General features: G+C 39.3%; 1 long non-coding RNA gene across 1 annotated transcript in view; it reads left to right on the top strand.

Annotated features, from left to right (window-relative positions):
* The first annotated feature begins 6,365 nt into the window (after window positions 1-6,365).
* Window positions 6,366-16,986, top strand: part of LOC131368427 (uncharacterized) — a 34,040-nt gene continuing 23,419 nt past the window's right edge. The window contains exons 1-2 of the long non-coding RNA XR_009207037.1: window positions 6,366-6,572; window positions 7,110-7,159. This is a non-coding gene — a long non-coding RNA (uncharacterized LOC131368427). The remainder of the gene's footprint in view (window positions 6,573-7,109; window positions 7,160-16,986) is intronic.

The following is a 16,986-nucleotide window of genomic DNA, read 5'->3' as shown; positions in this document are numbered from 1 at the left end:
ATTATTTTATTTTTTTCATCTGGCTGCTTTCAGCTGGTTCAGAATGATTCTGGACTACACGCTCTCGTCATGATTACTACCAGGTGAGAATACCAGATGCCGGACATTTTTTTGCACGAATCTAGTGGGTGTTGGAGAAAAGGTTCCAAACTACTGTCTTGGAACTGTGAAAGCACAACACTGGCGTTCCTACAAATCCCATTATCCATGCTTACATACACACATACTTCAAATTAAAACTGTGTGCTTGCAAACAGCCCGAAATACAGCACAAACTGCACGCATTATGGATCCGCTTGTGTTCTTTCCACAGAAATACAATTGAGAGCTTTTGACTAGCTAGCACACTAACAATTAAGTTTTGTTATGTTAGATTAGATGTTATGTAAATACTAATATCCATGTAATTTATCTGGATATTTAATATATATATATATATATATATATATATATATATATATATATATATATGATATGTACAGTATGTTTAATTTATTCTCGGTAGTCCTGGTTGCAAGACATATCACAGGTTTATATCAATGCCTTTGTTCTAATACGTTATCGTTTCTGTAGCATGAACACGTTGTACAGTGGGTGCTCATATACTTAATATATTAATCAACAGATATAAAGGAACGAAAGTGTTATTATTTAACCATGAAGAATCATTTGGCTCTTCCACAGGTTTTTCTGGATTGTGATTTCTGATACCTTAGTATTTATTATTTTTAATTGAAATAAAAAAAAATAGCTGGTGAGGAAACATCTGAACATGTTTTTGGGGATATTTTACATTAAATCTAACTACAACATAACATTCTTTTCCGTGACCAAATATTTTAATTTAAAAACCCATACTAACAAATACAACAGCATATAAAAGAGAGAAAACATACTGTATCTTAGATAAAACCAAAAAAAAAAAAATATAGTAATACTAATCACCCCATGCCTACCCTGTAACCCCGCCCATGCCACGCCCACCCCTGAAATCTTAGATAAGCTACTTTGCAACAATATCCATTGTTAAAAGTGTTCTACAAATAAAACAAAAAGTTGATATAAATGCCAAAGACACAATACAACATAATATATAGAAATTGTAATAGATTCAAATCTTAGGGAGGAGGAGTAATGCCCAGGGTAGCAATAATGTATGAAGAAAGCCACTGACGAATCAGAATCTTTGTTTAGACGGTAAATAGCACAGCTTTAATATTTCAGTTGTTATTCTACCAACTAGCAATTTTCAAAAATTGAAAATCTACTTTCCAGATCATGAAATTCACAATACAGCAACATTATAGCACTAAGTTACACTTGCACCTGCGAGAAAACCGAGCGCCAAGACAATGTCCACTTGTCAGTCCATTATGAGAACTGTGGGAAAAAGCCTGTTCCTTAAACATCTCCACTGGGGCTTAAACCGGCTCTAGTGGGACTTAATTAGCTTAAAACTTGACAGTAACCTTCCTTTTCTTTCCAACCGAGTCCTCTCCTATAAAGATTGATGCGATTGGAGACTACAGAGCGAGCAACCTGAGACAACTCCTCACCGTTTCTGTTTCAGTACAAAGAGTTTAGATGGCAAGGTATATTTATCCAAAGTAAATACTTGGAAAGCATTACACATCAATAAATATCGTTTATATACGTCGTATATCGTGTTATCGGTCCATTTACGATTCACGGTCGAAAATACCGGGTCCAGAGGTTCATGTTCTCAAAATAACAGCTCCGGATAAATCTTTATTAGGCCGTCGCCGGTACGTTCTGGACTCTGTGAAGTCTGGGCAGGTAAAGATAGAGTTAATTCGTCAGTGCGGGAGTAATCGTATTCATGGGAGGGGATAAAAATTCCCCAGGATCACATTTGTAATGACTGTAAATAGGGTGTGTCAAGCTTAGAAAGATGCATAAGCTAAGGCATGGAACCTTGTGGTCGATTGCTAATATTGTATAAACACGTGTTTGATTTCAGAAGCACAGACACTCCAACAAAGGAACAGCATGTGTTGTTCAACTACTTTTTTGCAAGTCTATGCCTCACTCTTTCTGCTGAACACATTGCATCTCGAATATGATCACATTTTTATTCATGTATATTTCATGTAAATGTATTCATTGATTTTTGACTAAATTATATAGCCTTATACCAGTTATTCACCTGCAATTTCTTTCTGTTGCAGTTACATCACTTGACCGTTTTTTAGTTGATTATTGAAATTAACATACAAATTATTAGCATTAGAATGATTAAGATTAAAACAAAGTCAGCCAAGTACCAGCTATAACTATTTCTATGTTGAAAGCAATATCATTCATATTCAGATTAAAACATAACCTGACTAATAAATAAATAAATAAACAATAATAATAATAATAATAATAATAAACAGTTAATAATATTTTTAAAATAAATAAAAAGTCAGTAATAATAATAATAGTAATAATAATAATACAAATTATACAAGTTATACAAGTTATTAGCATTAATACAAATTATTAGCATTAGAATGATTAAGATTAAAACAAAGTGAGCCAAGTACCAGCTATAACTATTTCTACCTCCAAGGATGGGATATGTGAAGAAAGAATTTCACTGTGCTGTAATGGATATGTGAAAAATAAAGGCTATATACTTTGAAAGCAACATTATTCACATTCAGCACAAGATTTAAACATAACCTGAATTCAGATATATGATACAAATATTATATTTTGACATTAAAAAAAATACCAAAACATTATATATGTTTCTAAACTCCTCATGGCAAAATGAAGTAATAAAAAAAATTATTAAATCCTAATTTAATGAAGCATGGCTTACCATTCTGTCAAAACAGTTCAATAATTCAAATATTTGGTCATTTATTCATGAGATGATTCAATTACATTTCCGTAACAGAATTTGGAAAAAATCTTGTATAACTAAATAGTAGTGACAGTCTTTAATTCTTTCATTTATTTCTTCCAGCAATAACTACAAGAGCAGAATTTTTTTTTAAACCCAAATTCATAATCGGTCTTTTCTACAATTCAATATCTAGTAAATGACATAGTAGAAAAATCAACAGAAATGCAACTAAAAGGTAAGTAACATTGTCGAGTTTATTTCTTTCAGTAGAGTCATAAAACAGCACCAATCTCTAAATATCTCAGCGTAATTCTTTTCTCTTGCCGTCTTTCTGCAGTTCTGTCTGCCTGTTCAGTGCTATTAAACTTTGTAATAAATGTATAAGAGTTAGGGTCGGGTTAGAAGACTGAGTAGAGTTAGTTAGTTATGTTCGTATGTTTAATTAATCTGAACTGTGCTGCGCTGTCATAAATGACCAACTGTGATGAATTTATAAAAAATATGTACAATTGGACCCGAATATGTTATGAATATATATATATATATATATATATATATATATATATATATATATATATATATATATATATATAACCCTAACCCTGGTTCCTCTCAAGGTAAATATATATTATATATATTATATATATATATATAAAACCCTAACCCTGGTTCCTCTCAAGGTAAATATATATTATATATATTATATATATATATATAAAACCCTAACCCTGGTTCCTCTCAAGGTAAATATATATTATATATATTATATATATATATATATATATATTTACCTTGAGAGGAACCAGGCTCAGAAGGGAACCTCATCCTCATTTGGGTGACACTGGACAGTAAATAATGTAAATGTAACTAAATAATGTCCTTTCTACAACAGCAGCCAAGGGCTCATGAGGAACTGTTAGGTCAGTGTGCTAATATTCCTGTTCGATCCTGACCACACCCCCTTTACCTGAAAGAAGTCATGTCATTTCTACACAAGCTACAAAAACTGAGGCTGCTACTGAAGTTGTACAGTCGCGATTTACTTTATTTAATAGTAGATTTTTGTTAGACTGGATATGATTGTCAGTTACATCTTGCTTGTTGGAGGATAAACTGCTTTCTGACTTGGTTAGAGAGCAATAGACTGCCCTCCAGTGGTGTAGCGTTACAACCTCACGCTCCTACCCATGCATTCTAACCCAGCAGCAATGGGCGGACACTACGGCGATTTGTCTCGGTTCCGTAACCTGATAGTGTTTTAATGTAAAATTACTGCGTGAAGAGTTTCTTCTGTGTTAAATCATCAGTGTGTGTCTGTGTGTAATTGTTTATTCTTGAGTACTTTAGGTGACTATCAAGGTATTGCTTGGTGTGATAACATCAACCACGAAGTACCAAGCCTCCTTTCTTTCTTTCTTTCTTTCTTTCTTTCTTTCTTTCTTTCTTTCTTTCTTTCTTTCTTTCTTTCTTTCTTTCTTTCTTTCTTTCTTTCTTTCTTTCTTTCTTTCTTTCCCTGTCAGTATCTACCGGTCCCTCAGCCTGGCACACTTTTTCCTATCAGACGCTTGATGATCTTACTGTCATGTCATGCCATGTTAATGTCAGTCGTATGTCTTTGCAGATGGTAATTATGAGATTTGAGATGATGCCCTACTGTAAAAAAATTGTCTATAGGGCAAATGATGCTGACAAAATGATTACCAGCCTCTCAGAAGTTACTGAATATCTCTCAACATCACTGATTGAAATCTGCTCATTTTTATTTAATCTGTGTCATTACCATGAGTAATACTATAATTAATACTATGTAATAGCGCTGTAATTACTCAGACTAAGCGCTCTCCAAGGATGAACTGCAAAGAGAATTTTTAAGACGTAATGTACCTTCTCATACATACATATTTTATTTCATATTTTTGTAGTGACGTAATCATTTCCTGGACGGTACAGGTGAAAGAGCTACATACGTAGATTTAAGGATGGAGAGCTTTGCATTTTCTCTCTTGTTCTCTCCTCAGACCTCATGTCTTCACACACCAGCTGCTGTCTCTCATTCGTGTATGTTTGACATGAAAGCTGTCGCTCACATCACTTCCTGACACACAAGCTCGATGTCTTCCCCGCTTGAAAAACGAGCTCCACTCACACACACACTGGTGTGTGCACTAAATCAAGCTTCTTCACTTTTGTTTCAGTGCAGAGTGTTGAGATGGGACGCAGCATCCTTGCTTAGAATGTTTTTTCAAGCTGCAACGCCATGCACATGTGTGTGCTGTGCATGTGTCTGCTTCATAGAGGCGCGCGATGGCCGCCGGCACTGTCAAAGGCGGTCTAATATTAGCGTCTGCCTGATGGCTGGCTGTATCTGGACGAGGAAAGGGTGATAAATGAGGATAGCAGTGGCGAGAAAAGGGGGGCTGAGCTTGCAGCGAAGGGAGAAATTTTTAAAAGGGAAATCGTCCGAGTCGTAAAGGTGAAGAGCGAGCGGTGATGTGCGGGTCGTTCTCTGACACAGGCGACAAAACGCATGGCCTGCTAGTCGCCGAGAATTTGAAATTGAACCCAAGACAGAATGAGGAAGGTGAGACATGGTGCAAAACACACACACACACACAAAAAGGAAGAAGGAAGTGTGTTGTAGGAATTTCTTCCCCGTTTTTTCCCCTCAGATACAGTGTCACTGATTTGCGCCTGTGCGCTGTTGTACGTCGACATTCCCCCTTCTCTTCGTCCCTCCTCCCCATCATCCCTGGCAGCTCTCTCCCCCGCCTCTCTCACCCCAAGCCTGGGGGAACCAGTGGAGATTAAATGTAGCCTCTATAAGCCAAGCACATCATGTAGCTATGTTTATAGGACCAGCTCTCTCTTTCTCTTTCTCTCTCTCTGTCTTTCTCTTTTTCTTTTATTCTCCTTTTTTAAACCTGCCTGTGCATGAGACGTAGAACAGAAACCCATACTCTGATTAACACCCAAGATATAGGCTGAAATAAAAGAGAGTGGCCATATTAAAAGAAGATGGATGAAACCAAAGCGGAAGACTTTTTCAAACCCCCTCTTTTCTTTTTCTCTCTCTCTCTCTCTCTCTCTCTCTCTCTCTCTCTCCCTCGGTCTCTCTCTCTCTCTCTCTCTCTAGCTCTATCTGGCTCTGGGGTTGATATGGCATAGAGGTGGGCCTCTGACTTTAACTAATCGCAGCTGTGAGAGCAAATATATGGATGATACTACTTTTCTCCCTCTCTATTTCCCTAATTTTTTTTTTCCGTCCTGCCACTCAACATGGATTTATAAATGCAGTACTGGGGGGATGTCATGCTTTTCCTCCTGCACCCCCCACCCCTTTAATTTTGCTCAGAGAGAGATGGAATGAGAGGAAAAGTGTGCACACGGCGGGAGAGAGAGAGTGTGTGTGTGTGTGTGTGAGGAGAGAGCGCAAGCAAGAGAGAGAGAGAGAGAGAGAGAGAGAGAGAGAGGGAGGGAGAAATGTAAGACAGATACAGAGAATGAAAGAGAAGAAGGGGGTGTGGAGAGTGGAGCAGAAGCAGCACAGTGCACTGATGCCTGTGCCTCTTTTCAGTCGCCTCGTCCAGCAGCTTTTCTCGTCAGGGAGATTTGCGCTTTCTTTTTGTTTTTTTGTGTGTTTTTTTTCACTGGCTCTGAAACCGGGGATATACGCCTACATGGAGCCGCCGTAGCTAATCAACTCTGGACCAGTGAGGTGAAGTGACCGAGTGAAAGTGTGTGTGTGTGTGCGTGTGTGTGTGTGTGGCTGGCTGCATTGCATGCGCTCTCTATCCCCCCCCCCCCATAACCACCCCCCCCCACCCCTTCTGAGATCCACTAGACTGGTATGCTTTGCTGGTGTTGTGGCCCTGGCCGTTGGCTGGCAGTCGCAGTTCCTCTCGGGCTCGTCTCCTCCCCGCACGCTTTTTCCAGTCTGCATGCTTCCGACAGCGCCGTGATCGTCATCACCATTGTCATCGACCCACCTGGCTTTTCTCGTTGCCTTGGAGTGTGGGATGGGAGCTGGGCTTCGATCTCGCCGCCAACCTGTTCCCTCATTTGTTCGTCTGCGCTATGCTCCACGTTTCCTTTTATCACCCGCCCCATCACGCATGTACTGTATATTCATCGGCGCTCTTGCTCTGAAGACAAATTTTGAAATCTAAGATGTCTATTTCTCTTTCTGTTTCTCCTCCTATCTCACTCTCGTTTTTCCCGCTTCCTCTCACTCCGTCTTTCTTTTGTCCAGCAGGCTACGGGGAGAAAGCGGTCAGCTATATCCTTATCCTTAACCAAACCTGGGTAAGTTCCTCAAAAATATATATATTTTTTATCCTTTCTTCCTCTCTCGCTTCCTATCTTCTCTCTTCAGTGCCGTAAATTAAAAAAAAAAAAGAAAAAAAAAAAAAACCGGCTTGCGGTGGCTCCATTCATTTTCCTCTGTAGCCAGGTAGCGTATGTGCTCAGGAACTCTTTGTATGCTTGATGTGACTAACCCCCTTTGTTTCAAAACTGTGAGCTACTTTAATATGTGTGTCTAATGCTTTAGTCTGTCGTTTAGAGTAATTAATGCAGGAGCGGAGTATGGGAGTATGACTTGGCGCCAGAGTTTCAGGGTTATTATGCCTGTAAGTGTGTGTGAGTGCTTGTGAGAGGAGCGTATTGATGGGGCGACTAAGTTTACCTGTGAGGACATTTTTTCAAAGTGGTATAGAATGGCATCGGGGCCCGGGGGGCGAGAGAGAGAGAGAGAGAGAGAGAGAGAGAGAGACAGAGAGTTGGGGGAGGGGGGAGGTGTCAGTGTTGTGTCTGGCTGAAGGTTGCACTTGTTGTGTGTCACAGGAGGGGGTGGGGGGGATGGGGTGAATGCTATAGCGCTATAAGAAGGGCAATTTTAATTAAATTTTTTTAATGATTATTAATGCTAATTATTGTAAGTTGAAGATTTAACGAGACGGGGCTTCATTTGCTCCAGTCTTCCTGTCGGCCAGCTCGACCCTCTATGTACACATTAAGGATGATGCTTTTGTTTTGATGTCGTTGCAGGTTTGCTGCGTTCCCAGAACAGACACAGATATTGACCATGTGCCTCTCGCAATCCCTGAGACCCTAACTTGTGACGTTTTGCTGTTCTGTGCACGGGTTAGGCTCTTGGGAGCTGGGAGGGGTACTCCATCATCCTAACACTGTGGGAGACAAAGCCATTTTAAAGCCAAATCAACAGTGAAATGAATCCACAGTGAACTGGGGGCCAAAAAAAAAAAAAGGATATAAGCTAGGCAGGGTTATGAAGAGAAGATGGCTTTTTTGGAAGGGGGAGGGATAATGGAATGCTGGCATCAGGGGTCATGTGACACATTTGTGGTTCGAATCAGCTGAGGCTTCATTGTGAGAGGAGTTATGAGAGGAGGATTCCTTTCCGATGCACAACCGCGAGGAGCAAATGAGCAGTCATGTACGGTTTCTCCTCAGCGAGGCCATACTGTATGAGTGTATTTGTCTTCTCCGAGCTGGCTTGTCTTTGCCTAATGATTTGAGAGCAGCACAAAGTACTGATGAGAGCGTGACGCTTACGGCTCGGTACACTTGTGTTTGACCTCAGTGAGAATCCTCAACCTTGTGCTCTGAAGACATGAACCCACTCTCTCTACAGCCTGCTTAATGTGTGTGTGTGTGTGCGTCTGGGAGTGTGTGTGTGTGTGTGTGTGTGTGTGCGTCTGGGAGTGTGTGTGTGCTCCACTGCTGCATGGCATAGCTTTAGTACGTAGCATTGCTGTGCAGTTTTGCTGGAAGTGTAAGTCGGTGCAATCATTTTTTTTTTGCTTTGTGAAAAATCTGACTCTCTCCTCAGACGGATTAGGGCGTCTTCTCCTAAGCGGGGACAGAAAATGATAACCACTCAAGAGAATATAACATAGCAGCAGCAGCAGCACAGCACAGACAAAGCGCTCCTAATATAGCTTACATATCGATAAACAATCAGCACAGGAGGCTTATTGATAGTGGATTTCTTTGTGCTGATCCTCCCACTATCCATGCTACCCAGACTCTGAATGTCCTCTTGTGTAGGTCATAGCTGACTGAGTGCTCTTTAAAATGGCACCTCATACCTAATGGAATAGAGTGACAAGTAAAAAAAAAAATGAATATAAAATAAAAAGCTGGGGGAATGTGTGTAGGGTTTCATGGGCAGAGGCGCATTGCGGTGTGGGCAGCAGCTACATCCTAATGTATGACGAGTATAGTGCCATCACATTCCACATTAACCAGCACAGAACCAAAAGATAGCCCAGCCACTTCGCGTTGCCATTTCACAGGGAGGATGCTGTCCATCAGCAGTGAGGCACTTTGTCTGGATGCTTGTCCAGGTAGCTGCATTCGTAAGAGGATTTGTCTGGTACACTCTGCTTAGATTGCTTTCTGGATTTTCTAATGAAAATGGCCAAGCCTCTGTTGCTGGGATTTCAGTTTTTCTTTGTGTGTGTGTGTGTGTGTCTCAGTATGGGCTTTGCCCCTGTCTCTGCAGTGCTTTGGTATCTGAGCTGCAGTTCTATTGTTTGCTCCTCACGCTGCACTCCTTTGGCACAGGGGCAGCCTCAGAGAGGCCCTGTTAGTTTTAAGGTGGACTAGACATAGGGAAAGGAGCCCGGCGTTTAAGGTGGAGTAGCAAAGCCGGGCAGGGCCAGGTGCTTAGAACAAAGGCTGCTGCAGTGAGGGACGCTGTGCAGGTGGAGTGACAGAGACAGAACCACAGTGGGTGACGCCCATGGCTGGGAAGCTCCAAGCTGCTTCCTACATGCAAACATACACACACGTACACGTGTACACACATATACACACAAACACACATTTTCTCATAGCATTGCTCTTTCAGGTGTCCGAGACACAGATCTGGTCTCACCTTCCTGCCAAGCTTTAATCGAGATCGTGCTGCCAGTTTTATCCGCAAAAAAAAACCCCGACTGATTTGATCAAATATCCTGTTTCTCAGAATGCATGTAAGTTACAGCGTTAGTTTATTCAGATTGTTTTTCATGCTCAGTGATATGAGATCGAGCCTGTCCTGATGCAAACAGTCATCTGGAGCTTTCTCGGAATTCCTGTGTAGGTAAATGAGACAAGATGGCGCTGAAGCACGTGGTGTTGCTCTGAACCCCAAATCCTGCAGCGTTTCTTTTTCACTCCTGCAGCAGAGGCAGTAGATAAGGGTTCGGTGATATGATGTGTTATCACTATCTATTGTTCCTCACAACATTGATGCTATAATCGTTTCTATAATCGTTTCTTTTTGCTGATTGACACTAAATAATATGACACATACCAACGTCTTCAGCTCTCTTGATACGATTGTGTTTTCCCCCAGCATCAGAGTTCAGCCTTGTAAATTCGTCTGAATAACATGGCAGCAGGCTTTTTTGCCAGTATTTTTCTCAGCGTAACCTTCCAGCACAAATGAACCTAGAATGATCTTGACCTTCGTATTCTCCTGCTTTTGACCTGAGAGTGGAGATGGGTAATTAGTTTTTGCTTTAAAAATCATTAGAAATGACTGGATGTGCTCTTTTTAAGATCAGGTACGCGGTCCTAATCAAAGTAAATGGAATTTTACGTCCAGCACACGTTCTAAAGAACTTTTATTTAGGTATGGGATATGTTAAAATAAAGCGGAGATTTAGAGAGCATTGCAGTCTTTTGAATCATGTCCGGTCAAAAAAATTCGAAATCCATCAAGGTTAGTCCTGCAAATCTGTTTACTTGGAACATAAATATGTAAAGTACGTCGCTAATGTACTTTTAGTGAGTGCAAGGCTGCATCACTGTGCTATAGATTTATGAAATTGGAGGAATGCATATCTGTGTTCAATAAAGAGGTGTGTGAATGAAAGAACTAAAACTCAACACACACACACATACTGACCCTACTGCCCTCTCGCTAAACAAGGCCCCTAAGATCTGAGGCTGGGTTTAAGGGGCTTAAACATGACTCCTACACACCAAACCCGATTAACCAGCGTGGGTCTAAACTAATTAGTCGAGGAGGGAAATGTCATCGGCGTATATCCAGCGCTTCTCTCTCAGCCATGGGTTCTGCCCAGCACTGGAATGCACACATCGGTCAGCTCTGTCATCCTCTCCCCTCGGCTTGGCCTCCTCAGACAGCACAGTATACTTCTTTCAGTGCTCTGAGGGCCGTGGTGCTTTCTGGGAGAGACAGTGGAAATCTTCTACGAGATTGTGGGTGAGCGCCATGCGGCTCTTTGGCTCGGCTCACTGGCGCTGCTCGCCGAATTGTACATTGCTTCCACACGCGTTGTGACTGCTTGCCTGAGCCACGCGTGCTGTTTGCTAACATTACATTAGCAAGGCGTTAATTAAATACCTTCTGGTTTGAGAGTGTATGGTGGTGATGCTAGAGAGAGGTTATATCTGAAGGTGTTATGGTTTGTAAATTAACAGCACATGTAGAGAAATAAGGACTTGATGCTGTACACGAGTAGATAATCTGTGAAGCGAAATCAGCCAGTGTGGGCTTTATTTATTTTATTTATTTATTTTTATTTTTTATCAGTTACAGTGCTGGAAATCACAACTCCACAGTATCAATGTTTTATATTTATCATTAGGTTGATAGTTAGTGTATGTTTGACTTGAATTGAATGTTTTATCCAAACTCAAAAACAAGTACAAATAATATTAAGTTGGACCCCGTTCATTCTGGCTCTTTAAATTTCCTGAATAAAAATTTTAACGGCTCTAATAAATAGATAAAATATTATCGTACACATTTTAAGAGTCGTAACATTTGAATAGTTGGAAAGATAATGTAAGGGTCTGTTAAATGTCATTTTTTTTACAGTTCATGAACCTCTTCAGTATTTGTTGTATTTTTTTAATATATATTTGGTTTTGCATTGTGATGTTTAGTAAATGAAATAATAATAATAATAATAAAAACAATTGGTAATGTCCCAAAAAAAAGGCAAAGTCTGGTTTTCAGTCTGTTCCTCGTTTCACATCTAGCCTCCCCAGATTTGTTTTAGCCTGATTAATTTGTCATTAATATGCAGACTGTCAGTATTCTCTCTGAAGACAGTCAGTCTGTAACTATAGTGATGCTGCTGTCACTGCAGGCTGGGAGATTTGCATGACAGTGGCTGACAATCGCTTCTCAGCCGCTCGCCAGGAGCAGTTAGTGGAGCCAGGTCTCTAGATGGTGAGAAAAGGGTGTTGGCAGCTCAGTCTCTCACTCCGTGTCTGTGTGCTAGTCCATCTGTGTTTGTGTGTACGGCACAAAGCAACACCGAAATTCTGATGCCCGGACGTATCTAAGCACCTCAACGGCCCGTGACGCCTTTCAGACGCTTGCTAGTCCGCTGCCTCATGCTTATTACTCAAACATCTCTCTGTTTGGTTGCGCTGCGTTAAATCTGTTTTGTTATAGTATAATAATCGTCGCAGATTTCTATCTGCCTAAGTCTTCTCCTAACATATTGTGTTATTTCCAAATTTCTGCATAATAATTGCCTTGGAGCTTTTTTGACATTTGGCAGCATCACATTTTTTTTTTGTCAAAACATTTGAAATATGCAACAAGTTGATCACAGTCATTTTCTTCATCCTATTGTGGAATGTGATTTTTGTATGCTTGCGTTTTCTCTGCACCCTGAGTGCTGCCATGATCTAAAATATACGACCTTTGGATGCTTATGTGACTAAAGTAGCGCTGGAGATCATGGCAGCAAGTCCATGGTGGTGGTTAAGGCTCAGCTATGTTTGACTCACCTATGCTAGGTCCATCTCTTTTAATCTTCAGTCTAAGATGAAGGAGAACAGGAAGTAATGGAACAACGTAAGAGAAATCAGATGCGATTGGACAAAAAAATCTTTAGAGTGAAATCTTTTTGTTTCTTTAACCCTTAACACCGGATGGCAAAAAAAATCTACACTATTCACTGTATCCCTATGATATGAAACTCAGCTCCCTGTAATGCCTTTCAGACTGGCATCAGGTTTTAGTCATATTTTCTTCAGGATAGCAATATCATTATTACGATGTAACTATTTGATTGCTCATTTAGAAACCCTTTAAAAGTCACATAACTTTCATATTTTCTTTTGTTTTTATTTTTTTATTCAGGCATGATTAAATGTGACATTAAAATTATATATATATATCCAATAATTTTATATATATATATATATATATATATATATATATTAAATAATGAAATCCAATTATCAGAGATAATTGGATTTCATTATTTTGTCATAAGTTATTCTGTCATAGTTATTGCAGGATAAAAATATTTTTTCTTTCATATACCTAGTTCTATGGTTATCTAATGCAGTGATTTAATCCTATTAGCAATACTATATCATTTGTAATAAAGGATTCTGGAAAAATCTGGATTTCTCACCCTGATATTGTTTATCATAATTTGTTCCATCATTAATACCCCCCAAACTCTCCATATACAACTTATAAACGAAGATTTCCCAGGTTCCTTGTTCTGATGGCACTTTCTGGCTGCTGTGTGGGATCGTGTTCTCTATTTCAGGTATGCGAGGTTGTGTAAGCGTTCGAAAGACGGCTCAGTGACTTAGCCTGGTCTTAGCCTGCCATCTTACCGAGGAGAGCTTCTACAGATTACCCTCTAGCTGACAGCACAGAAAATAGCATCAGGCCCATTTTCTTTCCTTTTTCTTTTTTTTTTTTCTGTATCAGTAGTCGTCCTTCCTACTGTCTCGCATTCGCTCCCACTCAGCTGGTGCATGCCTGTCTCGCTATCTCCCTTTTTTTTAATATTTTGTTCATTTTGTGCTCTATCCAAATTCTGTCCTCACATGACTTTTGGCCTACTTACTGTAGTGCTGAGCGTACTGTAGTGCTGAGCTATGTGTATGTAGTGTAGTGTGTGTGTGTGTGTGTGTGAGACTGCCTGCCTCGCATTTTGTCTGACATTTTTTGTCGAGAGATGGGCTGCAAAACTCCAAATCCACTCTTGGCTTGGCATCTCTTGCTGAGCTTTAGCACAAACGTTTGTGCCGCCTAATGTTTTTAAGAGCAGCCAGCAAATTTTACACACAAGAATACAAGAAATTTAACCATGTTAATGCTGGCAACATGGCCTCATGCTCGTTTTTAGTGCTTATTTATTGACGATCCTGCACACGAAAACGAACCACATCAATCAATCAGAGCTAGAGTATAACGGAAAATACAACAGAAAATATAATCACATTTTCTAAAGATGGGTAAATACTAAAGCTATTCACGTGTATATATACCAGTAATTGCTCTTAATCTTTCTGTCAGTGCCTCCATTTAGAGTCATTGTGTTTTTTCTTTTTGACGTCATTTTTCTTTGATCTTAACGTACACTGATGCGCACTCACACCGTAAACCATTTTAATGTTACACATAATAGGCATGTAAATCTTCAGAAATAGCTCTTACACATTTGAAGGTGTGTTTAAAAATTCCTGAAGGGTGATGTTGAACAGCGGCTGGGTGGCAGGCTGAACGTTGAGGTAAAGCCTGGACAGTTCTGTAGCAGATGGGTGTTAGATTTTCAGGCCTGCTACAGTAATAACTCCATAAGGCCACTTTATGTTTAAACCCAGTGACCCTGCGCAGGCATGGCATGCCTGTCTGCCTGTAATGAGCCCCTTCTAGGGGCTGGATATAGGGGCTCCACTTAAACTCTCTCTCTCTCTCTTTCATGTTCTCTCTCTCTCGATTTTCCCTTTTTCCTCTCTCTTTTTGTTACTTTCTTTTGTTCTTGTTTTCTTACTCTCTCTCGGAACACTTCCAGCTGCCGGCTCCCCTCCCTGCGCTCTCTGGATGTGAGACCAGTGTCAGATCGCACCACTTTTTCTTTAACCACTAACACACCAGCAAAGACAGATGGACAAAAGAAGGAAGAAAAAAAAATCTTTTGTTCTCTGTCTGTTTCTTTCTCTTTTGCCCCACCGCAGATGAGTAAATGAGTAGGCAGTGAGGTTCAGGTCAGGTTGGTAGTTCTGCGTGGCAGTGGTGGAGGAGGGGCTTTTTCCACCCCCCGCACTAGGAAAGGTAATGCTATCCATTTGAAATTGAAACGGCTACTTCCTGCTCTATAATCATTTCCACCTTGGACGGTATTTAGAGGGCTTTTTCGCCGCACAGTGCATCTTCTGACCCATCTTTTGAGGAAAAACAGATTTTGTTTAGAAATTTAGAAAAAAAAAGGCCACTAGACTAAATACCATCCGGTGGAACCCGTACATGTTCCTAACTAGTTTAAACATTTAATATTTCACATGTTCCACATTCCTTATATACATCTTACACCTTCTTCAACCATTTAACATGAATGTTAAAGCTAAAGTTGTTTTGTTTTGGGGTTGTTGGTTTTTCTATTTTTTTTCACCAGAAACTTCAATTCCTGGAATTTCTTACCAGTTAGAGTACCTTTAGTTAAATTAGAAACAGTTGTACAAACATACTGGGTTTCCCTTCATGTACGATTGCATATAGTCTCACTTACACCTTCCTACTTCCTACATAACATGGTTAATGCATGCAGCTGGAAGTTTTTCTTATTCAGCTTACTCCAGGATCTTCAACAACTTTTAACAGTTATATATATTTTATATGTTTGTTTTTTTTACTGTATAAAATATATTATGAATTATAAATCAGTTCAAATAACATCAGATTTATTGATTACAGCTTTTAATAAATGTACTTTTTTTTTTTTTTTTATTTAAAAATAAAAACCCATCCGGGGTTAAAATGTAACCTTAAAACTTTTGGAATAATATGAGCTCCACTTTTTAAATATTTTTTGATTTCCAACAATTAACTTTGTCTTAATTATACCATTAACTCATACAATTCAAGTGACTAATCAATTAGGCGTATTAATATAATAATGAAATTACTGTAATTACTTTTTACAGCCTTGATAATGGTTCATCGTGATCCTTTCTTATTTCTGGTTATTTACTAGCCTCTATAATTAATAGGGTTGTCATAGAAACAGAGTTTTTTGTTTTTTTTGTCAATCCTACAATCAGGTCTGATGATATTGCCATCACACACACACACACACACACACACTACAGTACACATGCATGTCTACTACTATCTCTTTCTTTTCATCTATCTTTTTTTTTCTTCCCCCATCCCTTACTTTTCCAGACACAGGGCTACTGTAACCTTAAAAAAAAATTTTTTTGAGGGAAACCATTTTTTCTTGTCTAGAACATAACCATGATCAAAGCCAGGATTAAAAATTCATGGAGGCTTTGAGTGTCAGAAGATTTAAGCTTATTGGGTTTAAAAGCGAAATAGGAGTTTCGAGTGACTTCAAATTTTAATTTCTTTTTTAATCTGTTAGTCTATATGCTCTACATGAGTGCAGTGTGCCCGTCCTCACCGCCTCGACTGATCCTCACGCTAATCTTCACTTCTTATATTTATTTTTTATTGCTTTTCTCAAATTGTAGAGTTCATAAGTCTCGTTACACCTAGTGTTTTAACGCTTGCTGCCATTTATAGAATTTGCTGTGTCACTGATCCTTTTCCTGCGACACGACGAGAACATTCTGACAAATGAACTAAAAATATCAAAATAATTACACACAACTGTTTTTAAAAAAATTATTTTTTTGTTTCAAGCCCTTTTGTTTTCCTGAGAGACACCATAAACAAAAAGAATAAGACAACTACAAGCTTTTAGAACAATATGAGACACAAGGTACTATTCAGAGATATGACATAAATCTGTAAATTAAACAGGAAATCCTCCAGAAATCGTGAGCTGGAGATTTAAGAGAAATTGAACTGGCTGAATTGTGTTCATTAGAACAAAATCTAATCAGTAAGGGCTTTTGTTGTTGTTGCTTTATTGTCTTTTTTGGTTTTTTGTTTTGTTTTGGTCCGTTTTTCATTAAAGCTGTTCGTGAACGCTGTATCAAGTATTCAAATAGCACAAACCCACCCTCTGGGGAATTTTTCTACCGGAAATATTACGCTGAATAAATGTGCAGTGTAATCTGGTGTAAAAAAAAAGGCTCGTGTGCGATTGTAATAGTGTAATGCTGTTTTAGTCGAAGTCACGCTTGTAGAGTTATGTGCAGAA

The sequence above is a fragment of the Hemibagrus wyckioides genome, linkage group LG17, assembly GCF_019097595.1.
Source record: "Hemibagrus wyckioides isolate EC202008001 linkage group LG17, SWU_Hwy_1.0, whole genome shotgun sequence".
In the NCBI taxonomy this organism is placed as follows: domain Eukaryota; kingdom Metazoa; phylum Chordata; class Actinopteri; order Siluriformes; family Bagridae; genus Hemibagrus; species Hemibagrus wyckioides.
Note: the sequence above shows the minus strand (reverse complement) of the source record. Positions and strands in the feature narration are given on the sequence as shown.